Here is a 19,154-nt window from a genome sequence, read left to right as displayed (position 1 = left end):
AGGCATTAATTGACAATAATTCCATTATATACACAGAAGCAAGTATGAGTAGATAATAGACAAGGTCACATTAAAGGCCAGGATTCAATACACTGTGTGTGAGAGTGTACAAGAATGCCTGTTAGTGGGTGCATGTGAAGACATCTTAGAGGAAAACCGAATTATTGATTATAATGCTGTTGATGGTAATATGGTAATGACTAGATTGAAAACATTGATTAAGTGTGAATAGACTGTCCTAGAACAAGAGGCTGTTGAGTGAGGCATCATCTGTCGCCATCACAGTCTCGTAAATAAACACGGATGGAGCGTTATGTCTCAGTATTTGGTCATGAGCCCAAATTCTCCCAATGAAATTTCAACCAGTCTAAAAATAATGTTGGTCTGTTACTTAAGTATTCAATTAACCGTTCAATACAAATGTATATCAAAAGTTTTTGTTAGGTTCTAACTTATGAATAACTTTTTTGCAGTCCAAAAGTCTGTACCATTGAAATATATGTTGAAAAATCATGGAATAAGCCCTGTCAAATGCCCAACATGTATGTGTCTCAATGTAAGTTTGTAAACTCCCCTCTTGTTGCCAAAAACGTCCAAATTCATAGCAAAAATGCAGAGGACACAATATCAGCTAGTTCCCTGCAAAAGTCTATGAAATAAAAAATTAAGTTAAGGTTTGGGACGCAGGTGCCTACCCAGGGGTGTCTTAACCTTCCTCTCGTGTTAGGGTCGCCAGCGACCCGTTTTGGATTTCAAATGCATAAAAGAACCACTTACATTTTGTTTATTGCTTCAAAATTTCTTGACTTTGTCAGGAACCTCTATTTCAACAAAATAAAAAAAATTAAAAATGTTTCACTTAATTATAAAATGCTCTGGTGGAAATTATAACACTGGTGGTGTTAGGGTCGTTTTCGACCCGGTTATAGAATAAGATGTAAAAAACAATAACTAGAGCCAAAACTTAAATCTTAAGTGCACTGTCAGCCAACACAATGACAGTCAGCTCCTCTCCCAATCATGTGAGCTCTGGGGGGGTTCTCATTTTGACTTTTTTTGCCCTTATACCTGCATAAAAGCGAAACAAACAGACAGGCATATCCAGACATGTGAGGTCAATTCAGTATAGAGTTGGTGACTTGCACAGTGCACATCTCCTATTTGCAGTATTCAAAAATGAGGAGATATACAGTGAGCCAAGTTCTGGATCATGTTTTTGGTGAAAATGGCCACCTGATTATAAAAATAAGAGGTGTTAGGTCTGCCGAAGCACTAAGGACAGACAGATAAAAGTATTGTGCTTTACCTGCAAGAAATATGTCTGCAAAGAACACTAAAAGTGTTGCTCTTTGCCACACATCTGTACACACAACCAAACACATGCACACAGAGACTTTTACTCTGTTTTTTTTACTAGTTTTGGAACTAGTAATTGATTTCGATTGGTTTGATTTGTTGATTGGTTGTTGTTTATTTTACCTTACAAATCTATACTTTGTGTTGTGACTTGTTCTGGTTTTCATTGTGTGTTTGTATAATGCTGAAATACAAGTTTTTTTGCTGTTTTCTGAAATGAATATATATGGGTCGTAATTGACCAGTAACACCGTAGAAGTTAAAAAGGTCAATAATATTTATATGAAAAAATAAATAAAACAAATTTAGTTAAGAAATGTGTTCTCATACCCCTCAGTAATAATCAGGTAGCACAACAACCAAATATGTATTTATATGATTCTCTTGAGGTTCATTTTACAATTTTTTTTGTTGAAATTGAGGCGCATACTGACAAAAAAAAGGCCCAGCCTCCAACACCAAAAATATAATAAACAATATTTTCATGGATAAGGAAGCCTAACAAGGTGACCAAGAGATGAGAAACAAAAAGGATGATAGATAATTGTTTTTAGTTTTTTTTACAGCTGATTTCAGACACGGGTCGAAACCGACCCGCTAACACCATGGATGGTAGCAGAAAGTTAACACAGGAGGAAGGTTAAAGTTATCCCGGTGGGATAACCACTAAATCGCAATTGCGATGAAGGGGAAGGGTAGAAAACAAAAAAAAACAGAACACACATCCTACCTCTACTTCGTATCTGTTTTTTTTTTGTTTTTGTTTTTTTCACTGAAATCACATGCTGAAACGACCAACTCAATTACCGCTGACAAACAGCTGAAAACACACAAAAAACACAAACTTTTTCTTTAAATACACTAACCCTATAGCCTGGCATTTCCAGACCTGCCACTAGGCGCTGGTAAATTAAATTTGCTGCGCCTGTTGGTCTGGACACTCTCCATTGAAGCTTTTTCAAAAAGTCCAGAAAGCCGGACTCACGTTTCAATTGGTTCTATCTAATATGGGCGGGCCAGAGCCCTTTGTATGGTGCTCTGGGGAGGACGTAACCGGATGACGACAGTGACATGCATGTGCCGTCGAAGCCGTGATAGTAAACATCAAAGATGGCTGCGGATATGTTGTTTAAGTTTGAGACTGCTTTGGCCTCGACCCTTTACGATTTGGAAGACGGCAAATCTTTCATTAGCAAGTAAGTGGAATGTTCTGTTTTGCCGATCGACCACGGCAAAAGTTTAATTTAACAGTTTAACAGCTGTTCACTAAACGAACGGGGCTTAATACGTCACCTTGTGCATCGCTCTGATTGGTTGTAGTGCTATCCAACTGCGTGCAGTGGCATTTGAAATGCACAAGTAGGAGCCGCCCCTTGAGTTGGAATTTACTATTGATCGTGGCCAGACCCTCTATCGTTCAAGATATCAGGGTCTGGATTTCCGAGTAGAGTCTAGCTGCAGCCCCGGAGAACAATACCCTGGCGGGGTGGAAGTACTGTGGCTGGGCGGAAGTGGTGTGACAGATGTGATTTTTGACTATTTAGCTTCCATAACATGTCTGCTGCTACGTCACTAACTTGCCCTAAACACCCAGCTGTGATGCCTGAACCTACTCTAATGTTCTATCTATATATTCTAACCTCTCCCTGTTCCCTTGCCCTAACCCTAACCACACAGATGTGATGCCTGAACATAATCGCCAAAACAATAGTATTTGTCTAAATAACTCATGAGGTATTTGTCTAAATAACGTTGGAAATATTTTAAAATGTTTTTGTTATGTTAACTTCAGCGATAAATACGTTTATTTGTCTAAAAAGAAGAATAATTCTTAGGTAACTTCCGCCCAGCCACAGTACTTCCGCCCCGCCAGGGTATTGTTCTCCGGGCATGCAGCTGGATACTATTGGGATTTCTAGGCTACTAACCCTAAGAAAAATCTATGACAACCTCTCACAACCTCTGAAGGTGAGATAATGAGCAGCACAGAGCACTGGGGGGGTCTCAGGGCATAGGTGATTAATAACCACTCTAACGGAGCTGAAAGATTCCGTGTCTTCACACAGACACACACACACACGTACTTGGACATATGAATAGGAGAAGCTAGGTATAGGACTTTGCAAAAACATACACTTTGTTTGTGTATGTAACTAACTGGGGAGATTTACAGCAGAGTTCGGGGCCTCAAAAGAGATTTGCAGTAGAAAAATGTGCACTGTCAGCAGGGCGGCACTTTTGTGACAAATCCATGAACCTTACATCAGATTAGATTAACTTGTTTGTTCCGGGACTTTTTTCTTCATAAAGTTACTTTTATGACAGTTCTTCTTAATTGGTCTGTAGACAAGAGACTCAGACTGCAAGATGGGATGCATTTTTATGTGGCATTAGGCTCAGTGCCACAGAGCATCTCAGATAACGTTTAATACCATTGTAGTTCCCCCAGTGATGTCCAAAAACACATTAGCACACGTAAATAATAAATCACGTTATCTGTACAAGGACATCAGTCCAAAGCCTCAATTCTTCAAAGTCTACATCATAAGCTCTCAAATAAACAAATAGGATTCTCACATTTGCTGTTAGTGATCCAAATACTTCGGAGTATTATCTTAAACAAATACGTGTTACTTTTGTACCAAGGATATTGTCATGATAATTTACAGTGAGAGACACCAATCGGTTTGTGTGCAAGCCTCTTAAATACACGAACCCTCATATTTGATATGTCATTTGGAGTACTGATGTCCTTGTCATTCAAGTCAAAAAAATAACATTGCAGTTGAGGTAGCTCAGTAAGTAGGGCCAAAAATCGATGTACTGCACGTTTTCTTTTTCAGAATATCTGTGACTATGATTGAACAGAACGATGTGCTGTACTACTTTTGTATTTCCTTTGGAATCAGTAAAAAAAAATCTATAAAAAAACAAAAAAAAACATAACCATACTCGTCAGTGAAAGACGGGGATGCTATCATCTAAAAGGACTTCTGTATAACCATTTCTAATCATGCAAACGGACTGACTCATTGTATTGGTTCTGTTGTGAAGCACATTAATAATTGAAGTGAAATAACTCTGAAATGTTCCTTGTGTTATTAATGATGGCCGCCAGGTGTTCTCTATAATTCAGATCTGCTGATATGTAATTTGTTGATAATTCTTCTGCCCCACGCTTAAACAAAAGCAACCTTCCAACCCTTCATCAATTAATGATAACTCATTAACGGCTGCCTTTATTGTCGTCTTGTTTTCCCATTGGGGATTGCTATGTAGGTTAATTAAGGGCAATTCCTCAACAGTGCAGACAGAAGCTATTACACAGGTGTGTTCTAAAATGAAATACACATGTTCAATATACAGTATTTATATATATGGAAAATATTAAGAGACGACAAAACATTTTCAGTTCTCCCTTTACTATCTATTGGCATATGTTTGAGTAGAATGAACATTATGGTTTTATAATATAAACTACTGACAGCATTTCTACCAAATTCCAATACATGTTTTGTCATTTAGAGCATTTTCAATATGTTATGTAGAGATGAATATTTAAAAAAAATCCAGATTGGTCCCTTAATTTTTTCCGGAGCAGTATATATATATATATGCGTATACTGTATATAGTATATCCAAATACAAACTAACAATACACTTAACGTTAAATAAAAGCAAAGGAGTGTAAACTTAATGGATTTCAATATGTTCTTCATGCTTTTGTTAAAGATTCCAGTAGAGATCACAATCACAAGGGCATGACCTTTTTGTGTTTGAGTTACCTGACCCTAAATATACAGTATCTTAACCATACGCCATAAAGGCAATGTTTCCCGAACCTTGCCATTCAGCAATGTGCAAATATTACAGAGAGCAATAATTATTAATTCCTCATTCAACGTAATCCAGGATCTTGCTGTTATTGTCTGGTGATAAGTGACATGTGTTGTGTTTTATTCTAAAAAGGGTCAATCTGAACAGTGGAAATTTGACTGGGGTTTTACACAACTCTTTGATAAAATTATGACAACTACAGTCTCCCACTTTGAAAGTAATACATTTTATTACAAAATAACAACTGTCTGGCAAAGCTGTCTGCAAATTGAGTTTATTTATGATCCAGATGAGGCAGTGATACTATGTTAATGTATTACTCTTAGAGTGATTAAACATATGGCTCTCTTATCCTCTCTCTCTCTCCCTCCCTCTCTCTCTCTACCAGCCTCTCAAGCCATAATGTAATTAGGCAGGGATTAAGTTGATTACTGTCTGACATATAGAAATACTGTAGTATATAATGACCCCTCAGCCCACATGTCCACTAAGACAGGAACAAGACTGTAAGGAAATGCCCATATGCTCTCAAATGCAAATGTACAGACAAACACACACAGTCTAATGACACTCGTCATTGAGTTTTCTCTCAGCTGTCTGTCAATACAGACCTTTCACAGCTGTGGCTATGCTAATTAGGTGCAAAGGCTTTAACAATGTTAGCCTGCTCTTGTATAATGAGGCCACCAGCACTATTAACATATAGCAGCAAATAGTTATTAAAACAATGGACATAACATAATTAGCATAGGATGGAGACTTTTGGTTTGATATGGCATAGTGTCAACAATGCTTAGTTAATGCTGATATCTGTAAGAGTCAGACCGAGTCTTCATGCAAATATTCATTAACACCCACAATCGCTTAGTGCTCTTTGTTGCTAAAATATAATTTAATAATCCCCAATCAAATCGAACAATTTAGAAGAAATAGCTGGTTAACAATATTTTAACAACCCGCATTTGTTTTTCTGGTTACTTGGCTGAACGACTCAGCTCATATTTCTGTCACAAAAGAGTTGAAGTAGTGCAATGTTAACACGTTGTGAATCTTGACATCATCAAGACAATTGTGTAATTGCAGAGTTGGTTGTGTGATGATTACAGTACTGCTCTACTACTTTAGCTAATGCATTTGGTTTGTTTTCAGGCACCATAAGTAAGTATGAAATTATATATATCAGAGCTTTCAGAACAATCTAAGGTTATGAGTAGTAGCACATGGACGTTGAATTGAATGTCAGAACCATGTAGTTACAGTGACTCAGATTTGACAGGAACACGGCTTGCTAACACTAGCAACATACTCACACTGGCTTTGCTAACATGCTGATTTAAAGCAGGTATAATGTTCACCATATTAGTGTATCATGCTGCATCCATCTCTAAAGTCAATGCGCTAGCATGGTTAAATATGAAGGACTTTGTCTTTAATAATGCTGTGTGAACCGCAGCCATTTCAACCATGCTGGATGGTTTTGGACAAAAACAGCGTTTGGTTGTGTTTTTCCTTTTTAGTCTAAAATAAGTTGTCATCCATATCCACTGTTGGCTCGGCGGTCCCCTGTTGGGGAATGTGTTAAAACGCCACTGTCCACTGTTACATAGGTATGCAAGTGCACACACGCACACACACACACACACACACACACACACACACACGCACGCACGCACGCACACACACACACACACGGATGTCAGTTTTTTCCTTGTACAGTATCTTCTGCTGAAGGTGTGGGCAGTCATAGTGACAGTTAGAAAGGTCTAATCTTAACAAGGCCGTCAGTAGAGAACCTCTGAACTAATATGTCAGTTGAAATACAAGGGGTGATGTAGTTAGACAATGGAGGCTGAAGGAGAAGGACAAATGTTTTGACATCAAACAATGAACCAAGCAGAGAAAAGGAAGAGCGACAAGGAGACATGAGGAGAGAAGAGCAGGAAGAGGGAAACAGGACAGGGAGAGAAAGAAAGGATCAAACAAGATGTGCAAAGGAAACAGAAAATCAGAAGAGACAAAGTAGGAGACAAAAAAGGACAACTAGATTTTTTTTGTTCCACTTCGCAAATCTCCAACTTTAGAGTAACAGCGATTTTATGTGTTAAATCTATCACAATTTTGCCTAACTAATAACCACTTAAACTCATTCCTTTCAAAACCAGCAGCTGAATTGAGCGGCTGCATTTTACTGCAAATTTAAAAAAAAAACTGTTTCATTTTCATATTGCCCACTTCATTCCGCTTTTGGCAACTTAATGTCTTTTAAATGACATTATGGTTTAGTTGTCGATCGTAAAAATGTAAGTGCCATTGCAGTAGACGACCTGAGTATCTCACAATGAGACGTCAACCAGAGCCTGGAGTTGATTAGATTCTGCTGCCTATAAGAAGACACACCTGCACCGTTTCCCCATCAGCCTATAGTTAACAGGTGGAACTGAAGTGAAAATGAGAGAGAACAGGGTAAAATAGTAAGAATGGTGCATGGGGGAATTACCGTCTAAGAGAGGAGACTTCAAAGTTAAGGTTGAAATGAGAGTGGAGGAGAAAGGTGGAGCAGACAAAATATCCAAAACAAGGAGTGCTGATCTAGCTCCATCTTGACACATGACATTCCCCTTACAATTTATATTAAGACGGCCTGACCAGCGATCCTAGTTCAGTTCTCTGCAAAGCATGAAGTAATGAAGACAATGATGAGAAAATCAATGAAAATCCATCACAGTGAAAAGCTTGATGGCTGTCCAAGACCGTTGTAAATGGGGTGCTTTTAAGGTCATCCTCCAGTCTTATATGAAAAAATAATAGGAAAAACAATGTAATGATCTTGATGCAGGGAATGCCATAAAAAATTGCTCATACTTTTTGAGAAGATTGACAACTTTCAGTAGAATCAATTCACAGGGGTTCAGAGCATTGGACTGCTGAAGCAGCTGTCTGGTTTTGTAAGAATCAGAAACTTTACTTTCAGATGTTTTTCTCTCATAGCACTATTACATTCTGTGTGCTCTCTATGTCTTAAATTAATAAATGTGTCATTACTACTTAATACTATGGTACTGCCTTTTATAGTTTCATTGTTTTTTGAAGTGGTTCGGTGGGATGAGGCATTTTCAAGCTTATTGGACAGTTTGAAACATAGGGGAGCATGAGATGCAACAAAGGTAACAGGCTGAAGATGTTGTTGTCATGTGGCATGCACATTTGCACTTAGCCACCAAGGCGCTCCTGGTACTGCATGTTTAAATATTATGTAAGCATAACAATATTGTTCTGAAAGGTGGCTCCAATGCAGTTTACTACATATGCATGTCACTCACATGTAATGCTTTCATATGTACACACATGTAATGTTTGGACACAATTTATGGGCCTAATAAAAAACTTAATTTATTGGTATTTTTTATAGTTTGACCCCTATATTAATATAAAATATGAACACAAACAAAATGAAAAGCTTTGCTGCAGTGTGAGTGTGTGGGAAGTTAAGTTAAAAAAAACATATATAAAACTATCATACAAAATGTAAAGAAAAAAACATACCCAAGGAGTAGGGGGAGCATGTTTCCAGAAGTGCCTGTTTCAGACGGCCTATAACGAGCCTTGCATGCATCACCACTGCAGAAGCAATTAGCCTAAAAGGGGTCTAGTGGTAGACTGTATAGGATGGATCACTGGTACATACTGTGCTTGAGTGTGTGTGTCAGGGGTGGGGTCACGTGTGTGTGTGTGTGTGTGTGTGTGTGTGTGTGTGTGTGTGTGTGTGTGTGTGTGTGTGTGCACGTCATCACATACTTGTGTGTCGGAATGAGCTGGAGTGTTGTGTCAGCACAGTTTTATTACCCAGGGGTACCCAGATTTATTCTTACTTGTCAGGGACACACACAAACACACAAGCACACACACACACACACACACACACACACACCACCAACAACATCCAACTAATTCCTGGAACCGAACGGAATCAGAAAATCTCAATTTCTGAAAGAAATCCGCTGCATTCCTTTTTTATTAGTATCAAAGTTAATATCACTGCTACTATACCACTTCTAAACATATTAATAAATATTATCTTTATAACTCATTTGCTTTTTTTAATCACAAGCACTGCCGTTGGAATGCAGCAGCTCCACCAAAATGAACAAGAAAAGTCAAACTTAGACATCAACACTGATGTTTTGTTGAACAGCATACTTCAAGAGAAGGAACAAACTATGACTCAGAAGCAAACTTCTCTTACTTAAACATTGATGGCTACGTGATGAAACTCTGATAACAATGTGAGTGTGTGGGAGGTCTTTAAAGTGAAGACATAAAAGAAAGAAGAAGTCAGTATCTTTGATGAACAGCCCCAGAAGACAGGGAACAGCGCTAACTGCTTCTCATATATCAGCTTCCCCAAGCGCTCAGCCTGGATAGTTAAACATCACTATACATGGGCAACCAGTCAGTTAAGGCAATTGAAAAAAATACGACCGACCACAAGAGGAAGAGCTTGGCTGGAGAGTAGACAAGATAGATGAAAGGCATATGGTACACAAAGACAGGAAGGAAGGTTTTCAAATAATAACCAAGACAACTGAGAACTGCAAAGTCATAATGGTAAGTCAGGCTGAAAAGCATGGAGACGGTTTTCAAACTTTTATGCTATAGCTAAAGAATGGTCAAAAGTAGAAATCACATACAGTATGAAAGCATTATATAACATTTACAATGATGCCAACTTCATTGTTATTAACTATGGCCATATGGAGTTATCACTGCTGCTCAAGTTATATGCAAATGTATGCAAATTCTTCTGTTTCAGACTCCCCTAATCAAATCCCTTCATACTGGCTTAAAGCAGGACCTAAATGTCACGAAACTGCAGTACACTATTGTTGTTGTGTGTTCGATTCATTCACTTGGAAAACAAAATCATACAATTTCTGCTTTCTTTCTTTCAACTGAACTTTTCCCATTCTCAATTATGTTAACATTTCTAAACTTAACCTATCACAGTGCAGCAAGGGCATGAGAGGGCAAAGAGGAAAATATACTGATCAAAGAAATAGACAGGCCCAAGACATTTGGATTTTAAAAAATATGTTCTCCGGGCACGCTGCCTTCTCTCTCTTAGTATGTGTTTATACGCTTTCCAGGGTTATCTCTCCAGCTGAATAAAGACACCCCATTAGCTGTATCTCATTTTCCATTTATCATTCTTTGTTTGAAACCATGGCTTCTATAATACCAGTGTCATGGAGATGTATATAAATGAATGTGTGCAGACAGTGAACAAGACCTTTGGGAACGTCGATGATCGGTGCAATGACTGAAGTCTAAATCTACTTTATCAATGTACTGAGGCAAGACCAACCGCACATTGGAGGCTGAACCAAAACAGTACTACTTTGTTCACTTCAGTTTTAATAGAACATGAAAGCAAACAAAATGTGCCCTTCACTAACACAAACACACATACACATACACACACACACACACACACACACACACACACACTAAACACTTATTTTCTCTCTTGTTCTTTGTATCTCAACAGAGGTTTCATTCTTGTTGTCTAGACGTAGTGTGCTGACATGCATTTATAAACTGGAGACTCCACCGGCAAACTAATGGAAGTCAGGCACTATCTCCTTCTTTCCCTGTAGGAAGAGCTGTTTTTTATACTTGTTATACCTTTGTCTGTATGTGTTTTCTTGTGTGTTGGCTGTCAAGCTCGCTGAGCTAAATGCAGACACTGACATTATGGCACTATTTGCTCCACAATTATGTCTCCACCACTTGGATGCAGCATTACAACAGTCACAATATTTAAAACACAAACATTTGCTGTGCTGTGTGTCACCTGCTGTTACAAGGACAAGAAAAACAAGCTGAATTAAAAGCAGGACATATGGGGGGAAATAAATCACATGGTTGCCATATTCAAGGCAGTTGTGGGACTGTCTAGAGTTCAGACTTGTTTTTCTCTTCCTTTTAATCCACCACCATGGAGCTGTGTGGTGGGAGGCAGGAGAAAGCTATCAATTGATCCACTGGGAACTTGTCCAAGAGCCAAGAGTATAACCAGTGTGTGAGCATTGACTGGCTGATAGCTGCTGTGCCTAACCAAATCAATTGAGTAAGCTTTAACATTGTTCAATTAAAAAGAACAAGGGTTGAACAAAAAAAGTTTGATTTGTCCTTTTTGCAGGTGAACTGTTTATCATGTTTGATCTTGATCCATGTCCCTTCAGTTTAATTTGCTTGTATTTGCTCCATCCACACAGACACTGGCTGTAGAAACCACTGTGATCTGTTGTCAAGGTGCTCACCAAATGACTGGTGTGACCCACTACCAGCAACATCGCCTGTAAAATGATTTTGGACACTGCACTTTTGCTGAGGACAATGAAGAGATAACATATACTGGCTGTGTCTTGATTCAGAGACCACGCACTTGGTAGGACGCAGTCTCGCGGTCTATGAAGGCTATAGCCTATGAAGGCCGATTTTAAGGCCAACGAGCCTTGTTAAACGAGACGGTCTCCGCAGGTCTCCGTTTACGAGCATTTCCGGTTTACGTAACAAGCCGTTACCTTGCGTGACGACTCGCCGCTCCTGTGCTGCCTAGCAACCCTGATTGCTGCCAACGGAGACAGCCCTGTCAGCGGAGGAAAAAAGAAAAATAAGTTGTCTACCAGACGAAAAGAAAAAAAAGTACAAGAAAAAAAGAAAGGAAGATAAAAGTTAAGAAGATGGAGCAACACGTTGCTGTTTTTTTATTTTTTATTTTATTTTATGCAATCTCTGAAAAAAACGCAATGAATCTTGGGATATGTTGGGCCACGAAGGATACATCTGATGCAGCCTTCAAAACTGCTTCAAAACCGTGAAACGAAGGCTGCATTTCACGACCGCATATGAGGAGCCTTGCAAGGAGCCTTGCAAATGGGACAGCCTTTGCGCGCCGCTATGACGCAATCGGTCTTCAAATGCAGCCTACGAGGCCGGTTCCAAGACCGCAACCCCTGAATCAAGACACAGCCAACGTGTGTGTGCTTTTCCGATCTCTGTGTCTGAACTAAAAGTCACTATCATTATTTCTGTATTTCTGTCACAAGGGCCCTCATTTATCAATCTTGCGTAGACCAGAAAAATGGGTGTACGTACATTTCCACGCAAATCTCGGCATTTATCAATATGGACGTGAGCGTAGGGTACGCTCAAATCCCACGCCAGCTCTCAGCTCGTGTACGCAAATTTGAAAACAGCTTGGACTCGCAGTGCAGGCTGTGCCGGGTAGCCGATGACTTTGTTGGACAATTATTAGAAGATAATACAAATGCAGTGCAAATATGACCGAAATAAAGATATTAATCACTTTAAAATGAGCAGCTTATGGTGTGCAACTGAGTAGGAGAGCTGATTCAATAGTGCGCACACCGGCCACTTAGGAGGGCTGCATGGGACTGCGAAAGGGCAGTTGTCTCCGTCTTGGAGCAGCTGGGGGGACACTGAGGCACGGGGGATGCATTCATTCAAAATGTTAGCCAAAGTATTACATATGTAGTAGACATACACTGCTCTTTATGATACAAAAAAATACACGGCACAACATTCAGCTTAACATTTTATTTATTTGACGCACTTTTTAGATGTTAGTTCCTCTTTTAATGTGTCATTAATGCTAAAGCGAGCGATTTATTTCCACCGTTAACCGGCACGTTGTTCCTATCTGCTGGTGGAGCAGGACGGTGGGCGCTCTCACAGCTGATCGCTGCCGGGTCGGCTTGTGCAGCTGACGGCCGGGCTGACCACTCGTGCCAAGCGCATGCTGTCATACAGTAAAACGCTAAATGTGTTATTTTTAGTTTTTAAAACCCTTTTGAATAGTGCTATCTAAAAGGGCCAATACATTCTAATCATTCAAATCTCTGCAGACGTGTATTTATTTTATGGGGACCATTATCGGACAGTTGGTGCGTCTTTTTCTCCTCCACCACTTATATTATGCCCGCAGCCCCGCACCCCCAGTTGGTTGCATTTCAGAACAGCAACACGCTTTTTTTAGTGGCGATTTTGAGTCACCAACGCTGTTGACCGCAGCAGTTATTTCCTTCCTAACTGCTGCCTTCTGTCGTTCTTTGATGCTGCTTGTAGGCTAATGCTCCGAAATGAAACTCTTTTTTTTTCTACTTTCGCTGTTATTCTGTCAATTTCTACTTCAGGGAAGTGCCGTATTGCGCATATCCATGTCGTAAAACCTCTGGGCGAGGCCTCTAAACTGAGAAAATATAGGGGCGTGATACGCTAGTTTTCATCCGCCGCATTTATCAATAATGGCCTGGCGTACGCTGAGATTGGCGAGATACGCCTGTTTGATAAATCCCACGCGATACCTGGCGTAGGGAGGTATTTGCGCCAGAATCTGCACCAGTTTCCACGCAAAATTGATAAATGAGGGCCAAGGAGAGCAGACCTACACTAGCAGGTTGAGATAACATTTTGATGTGCCATAGTTTGACACGATACGGTCGATGGAACAATGCACGGATTGGCGGCATCGATACCGCTACTGATGTGGATAAGCGTCTTGGAATGTTAATACGCTTGTTAAAAGTTTTGAAACTCATATCAGGAACTAAAAATCAGGATACCTCCCATCTGCTGTCTTGGTTATGAAGTTTTTCTGTTGCAAGTTCCCCGGGCTTTATGTAGGTGCGAGGGTCTGGAAGGCAGTTAGAGTGCCCTTTTAGATATAGTTCATCTTTGCTTAATCACATTAAACAAGGACATTGATAAAGAAGATGAAGAAGGATCTTGATTCAATGTAGCTTTTGAGAAGAGAGTAATGCAATTTAGTCGAGTGATATGTTACCCAGGTGATATTTTGAAAATACCAGTCAAAAATAGGACAGTTCATTATGCCACTTGAATTTCAAATTGTCAAGTCTTTTCTTGTCTTTTTGGTCTATATTTTCCAAGTAAACATAAATAAAACATACGTATAAAAAATGCAAAGTCATGCTGAGCTGTGCTGTCACATGCTGTTTTTTAGATGTCGGAATAAAACTTAAAACTAGAAGTTACTTCATGTGCAGAAAACCACCATCCCAGTTGAACCAGCCCCTTGTAGAAAGATAAAATATGATAAATAATGAAAAAGTATTTTCCTGTGACATGAATTATCCTGGGACAACAACCAACACTGGAACTGGAATATCTGAATCCATATCTTTTAAACTTTTGTCAAATGTACAAACATGAAATGAATTGTTGTGTGAAGGGATACAAAGAAATAAGTACAAGTGGGACAAGATGTTTCACAATAAGCAACCAAAATGGAATAAAATAGATGAAAGTTATAAATCACTCCTCTGGAACTGCGGTTGACAGTCCTTTATGAAAAAAAAACCCTGAATATGCCAAAGTCTGAATAGGAAAAGAAGCGATTTTGCTGTACTTGTCAGTGTTCTCCTTATTTTAAATGTATAACACCTGTCGAACACAGTTATTTATTTCATGAAAAGCCAGGTTTGTGAGACAGTTCTGCTGATGAGCAGGAGAAAATCAGATGTATTCATGAATCCCGATGAAATTCAATCCATCTTGTGATATAATAAAAGCCAATTCTGCATATTGTTCAGGCTCCATCAGTCATACAGAGCGTGAAGGAACTTTTGATAGTAGACCACACATTGTCTAAATGCTGTAGGCTATTTGGCTTGTTGGGCTCTGTGTTGTCTTTGTCTTATAATCTATTTTCACATATTTAGCTGTAAAAAGTTGAATGGTGTGTTGATGGAAATGTCATGTCATGAGTGTTTATGTGTGGACAGTTATCATGCCAAGAAAATCCCAAAATAAGATTTGACTAGATTAGATGGGTCAACACAATGTTTGACGGCACAGTGTTTTCCTCTTCCACCATTGGTTTATTCCAACAATTACTGTGACGTGTAATTCTGGAGGGCCAATCCTAAACAAACATTTTTTTCTGTTACATTTGAGACAATAAGGGCAAACTGTTAAGATTAAACATACACATTTGTTTTTCATTATACACCTATATAAGCCTGTCATCTTGATCCTGAAGAGGCCAGGAACTCATCTTTGATTTGATTAATGAATGCAGAATGGTCCTTTAATACAAAACTTAAATCATGTTGGCAAACTATGAGTCATTATGAGCTTAATCAAGGGGACATGCATACACTGGTGTGTGTGTGTGTGTGTGTGTGTGTGTGTGTGTGTGTGTGTGTGTGTGTGTGTGTGTGTGTGTGTGTGTGTGTGTGTGTGTGTGTGTGTGTGTGTGTGTGTGTGTGTGTGTGTGTGTGCTCATGATTGAGGAGACACCATGAAGGATGTATGTAAACCACATTCATGTTATCGGGTATTAGCGCTAATGAGATTTCCCCCATCAAAGCCTGTGTGACCGTTGGACGGGGTGAAAGTTTCAAAGACGGACCGAAACATTGGAGAGCAAATAAGCAGATACACAGCATGTCCACTTTTCTACACTAAAGTGTGTAGAGTGAGTGGAGCCACTGGAACACCCCTTTAAACTTACATTACTATAAATGAAGTATGAACACACTTTGCCAAATTAGCAATGTTGTGTTTCTTAACTGTTTTCAGCATAGAACAATGGATTGGCATACCACTTTGTATAAATGTTCCTTAGACAAAGATTCCTATACACTTTTCAATGCAACTTGGTACAGATATTAATGTCCCCCTGAAGATTAATTTGCCCAATATATTAGTTTATGAACAAATGCCTGCATAACTATTACACTTCACCCTCGGCTACTTTGTGTTTAATAATGGTAGCATGCTGAAATCTAGCTAAAACCTCAAAACAACGCTTTGTCTAGGTTTGTACCTCACATAGCGGCCCCTACCATTGCTATCAGACTATTAATCTTGTTAAATCTGTAGGGAACAATGCTCATGTTGTGACATTGTGCAATACATCTGTTGCCACTGCTTGCTTTTGGCCATTGCAAATGACTCATTTGTAATGCTGCTAATCCTAGTGCTCTGTCACAGTGGACATTTTCACTTGTCACACGCAGGTGTAACTAATAACATCAATTCAATGTAGCTGTGAATGCCAGTTTACTCGTATGAATTACTTTCACAATTAAAATGTAATCGAGCGATCATTATTGATATTACTCTAAAGTTCACAACCCTCCTATTATACTTTTTGTGAGTGCATGTCTTCCCCATTATTTTAGTGAATGTGAAGTGATCTCAGAGAAAATGAATGAAAACAGTATAGCACTGACTTCTGGTCAGTCACACATCAGTATAGTTAAATAGTGTAACACTATCACTTACATTGGGTATATTTCAGCCGATACAATATACCCAATAAAAATACTTCTCATCAAAATATATTAAAGTACAACAATACACTGCACATGGAAGTACTTTCTTTCATTTCCCCTATACAAAGTCTCATAAAACAAAACAGAAAAGGTGTCATTTTAACAAATATTTATCTTTGACCATATACATCTCCTTTGACATTATCACAAGGTGATATGTATTCATGCTGATTACACTAAATTACACTGGGTGGTGACAATCAGCCAGAGTTACTGTTCTAGGGTTAACAACTATTAAAATAAATGCCTGGGTCCATCAAGTGAGTGCCCCATCAAACTAAACTGGCAGTGTTGACAGGTGGGTGAACTTGTTGGGTGTTATGTTCACTGCACTTGTGACCCCACGTTGCTGTAGAGAACAGAAGGGGGAAAGTGTGAGTTTCTGTGTGTCACACCCCCCTAGGGGAGCTGAGCTCTCTCGTGTGAACACAAGTACAGTAGCTGTCAGCTCTCTGTTTATCAGAGGAGACAAGTGACAAGAAACTGCGGTGCTCAGGGCTTTAACCAATCCAAATTTGGGAGAAAAATTGGGAAATGAATTGGTTGATTGGACACATTTATCCACTTTGTGGAATAAATGAATGAACTACATTGGACTTGGCAGAGGTCCATTCCATTAAACACTGGGAAGCACCAGGAAAATATTACAGGCCTGGTCACGTCGCAAATCTCCTGTCTCAGCGGTTCAGCTTTCTCTCACTCTCTAGACACCTTGTGAACCTGTGTTAAGCCCTGTAATATGATGGGCTCGGCTGCAGATGCAAACTGCTGTCAGTGGGAGTTTTAATGCCAAGAGGGCGAGGGGCCTGGGTTGTGGACAAGGTATTGCAAAAGTCTGCCAAAACAGATAATGACAGCCATCAGCAAGGTATTTGTGTGTGTGTGTGTGTGTGTGTGTGTGTGTGTGTGTGTGTGTGTGTCTGTCTGTCTATATGTCTGTGTGTGTGTGTGTGTGTGTGTGTGTGTGTGTGTGTGTGTGTGTGTGTGTGTGTGTGTGTGTGTGTGTGTGTGTGTGTGTGTGTGTGTGTGTGTGTGTGTGTGTGTGTGTGTGTGTGTGTGTGTGTGTGTGTGTGTGTGTGTGTGTGTGTGTGTGTGTGTGTGTGTGTGTGTGTGTGTGTGTGTGTGTGGCACATGGCAGGTCATTTTGATGCAAAGGGCACCCAAAACAACACAAGCCTTACTTACAATAACTGTGTTCTATTGAAGCCAGAATCTAGTTTATACAAGGAAAATATCACCAAAGCAGCCTATAGCCATGCAAGTCCACACAAATATATCACATTGGATACATCTATTCTGCCACCCCATATGTTTTGTGTTGTCAGAGTGTGCCAGTTATCTTATACTAAAGGCCAAAGCATTTTCCTGAGTTCAAAATGTATCTTTTGTTTTCATCTGTTCAGGCTTGTAAAACGAGTCCACACACACAAAAGCCAAACGTGTTTTATTTAGAAAATAATGGAAATAGGATGGAGTTTGGAGATATGGAAGAAGGCAGTGTTGTAAGGCGTGTGTGCATAAGTGAAAGCATGCAAGTGTGTAATGTAAAATGTGTAACTTACAGCCTAAGGTACAGCTAGTTGCTCTGGCCTCCTTCTACTGCAAGTAGAAAACAATGACAATTGTTGATGATACAAATTAGATAGAGCTTTACACACTGACAAACTTGAAGCACTCTTATAAGACTGATGATTGACACCTTTAATGGTCTCCGTTGTTGCATTGTCGTAACCAAAAGGGATGGGACTTCCAATTGTATATAAGTAATGAATGATGTGCCGTGAATTCTGCTAAAACCTGCCTGTCACCCAAACAGCCATTTATGTGTATCTTTAATGAAAGAGGAAATAAAAGAGGTCTTAAATCCTTAATTCAAACAACAGAATCACTCTTTTGATTTGGGGTGTGTTGAGTAGTGGCTTGTGCAGATGGTGATAGACACGGTTGATGTGTTCTCATTGAGACATGGCCTATTGCATGTGTGCATTAAGGATTTGGCGGGCTGGATCTGCTTGCACATGGATTTATTTTAGTTTTTTTTATTTCACAGATACGTATTTAGTGAGGCTATCAAAATGAATCTGGTTTTGAGTTTTTTCTTCTCATTAAACCGCAGGTCATATTCTCCATTTAACTTTACTATGCTCCTTTTAATCCGCAGTTGATTCAAATAAACAATGTCATGTAACGCCACCGTAACAATATAATGCTGCACACATTTAGTCCAAGAATAAATAATTAAAAAAAATTAAAGTAAATCCACTTTTCTTTTCAACAACAAAGTAGGTTATGACAAGTGACTGCTAGATAAATGATTCATACCATAATTTCAAAATGTTACACTTTGAAAAATAAATGCAATGCAATGCAAATGGAATTTTTCTTTAGTTCTAGGTCTGTTTGTTTAGGTTTGCTCAGAGTAAATTACCCTTTCGCTGAACTCTGTCCTGTTTATGCATGCTCGTCTTTGGATCCAAGCGTTTGAGACACGTTTTTGTATCAGGGGGCTACATTGCTTACAGTACCTGCCACAGAGGGATATTCTCCTTTTGAAACAGCAGCGAGCAACTCCTAGCT

This window comes from Ammodytes marinus (genome assembly GCF_949987685.1).
Source record: "Ammodytes marinus genome assembly, chromosome: 18".
In the NCBI taxonomy this organism is placed as follows: Eukaryota; Metazoa; Chordata; class Actinopteri; order Uranoscopiformes; family Ammodytidae; genus Ammodytes; species Ammodytes marinus.
The sequence above is the reverse complement of the archived record's forward strand: the minus strand, read 5'-3'. Positions refer to the sequence as shown.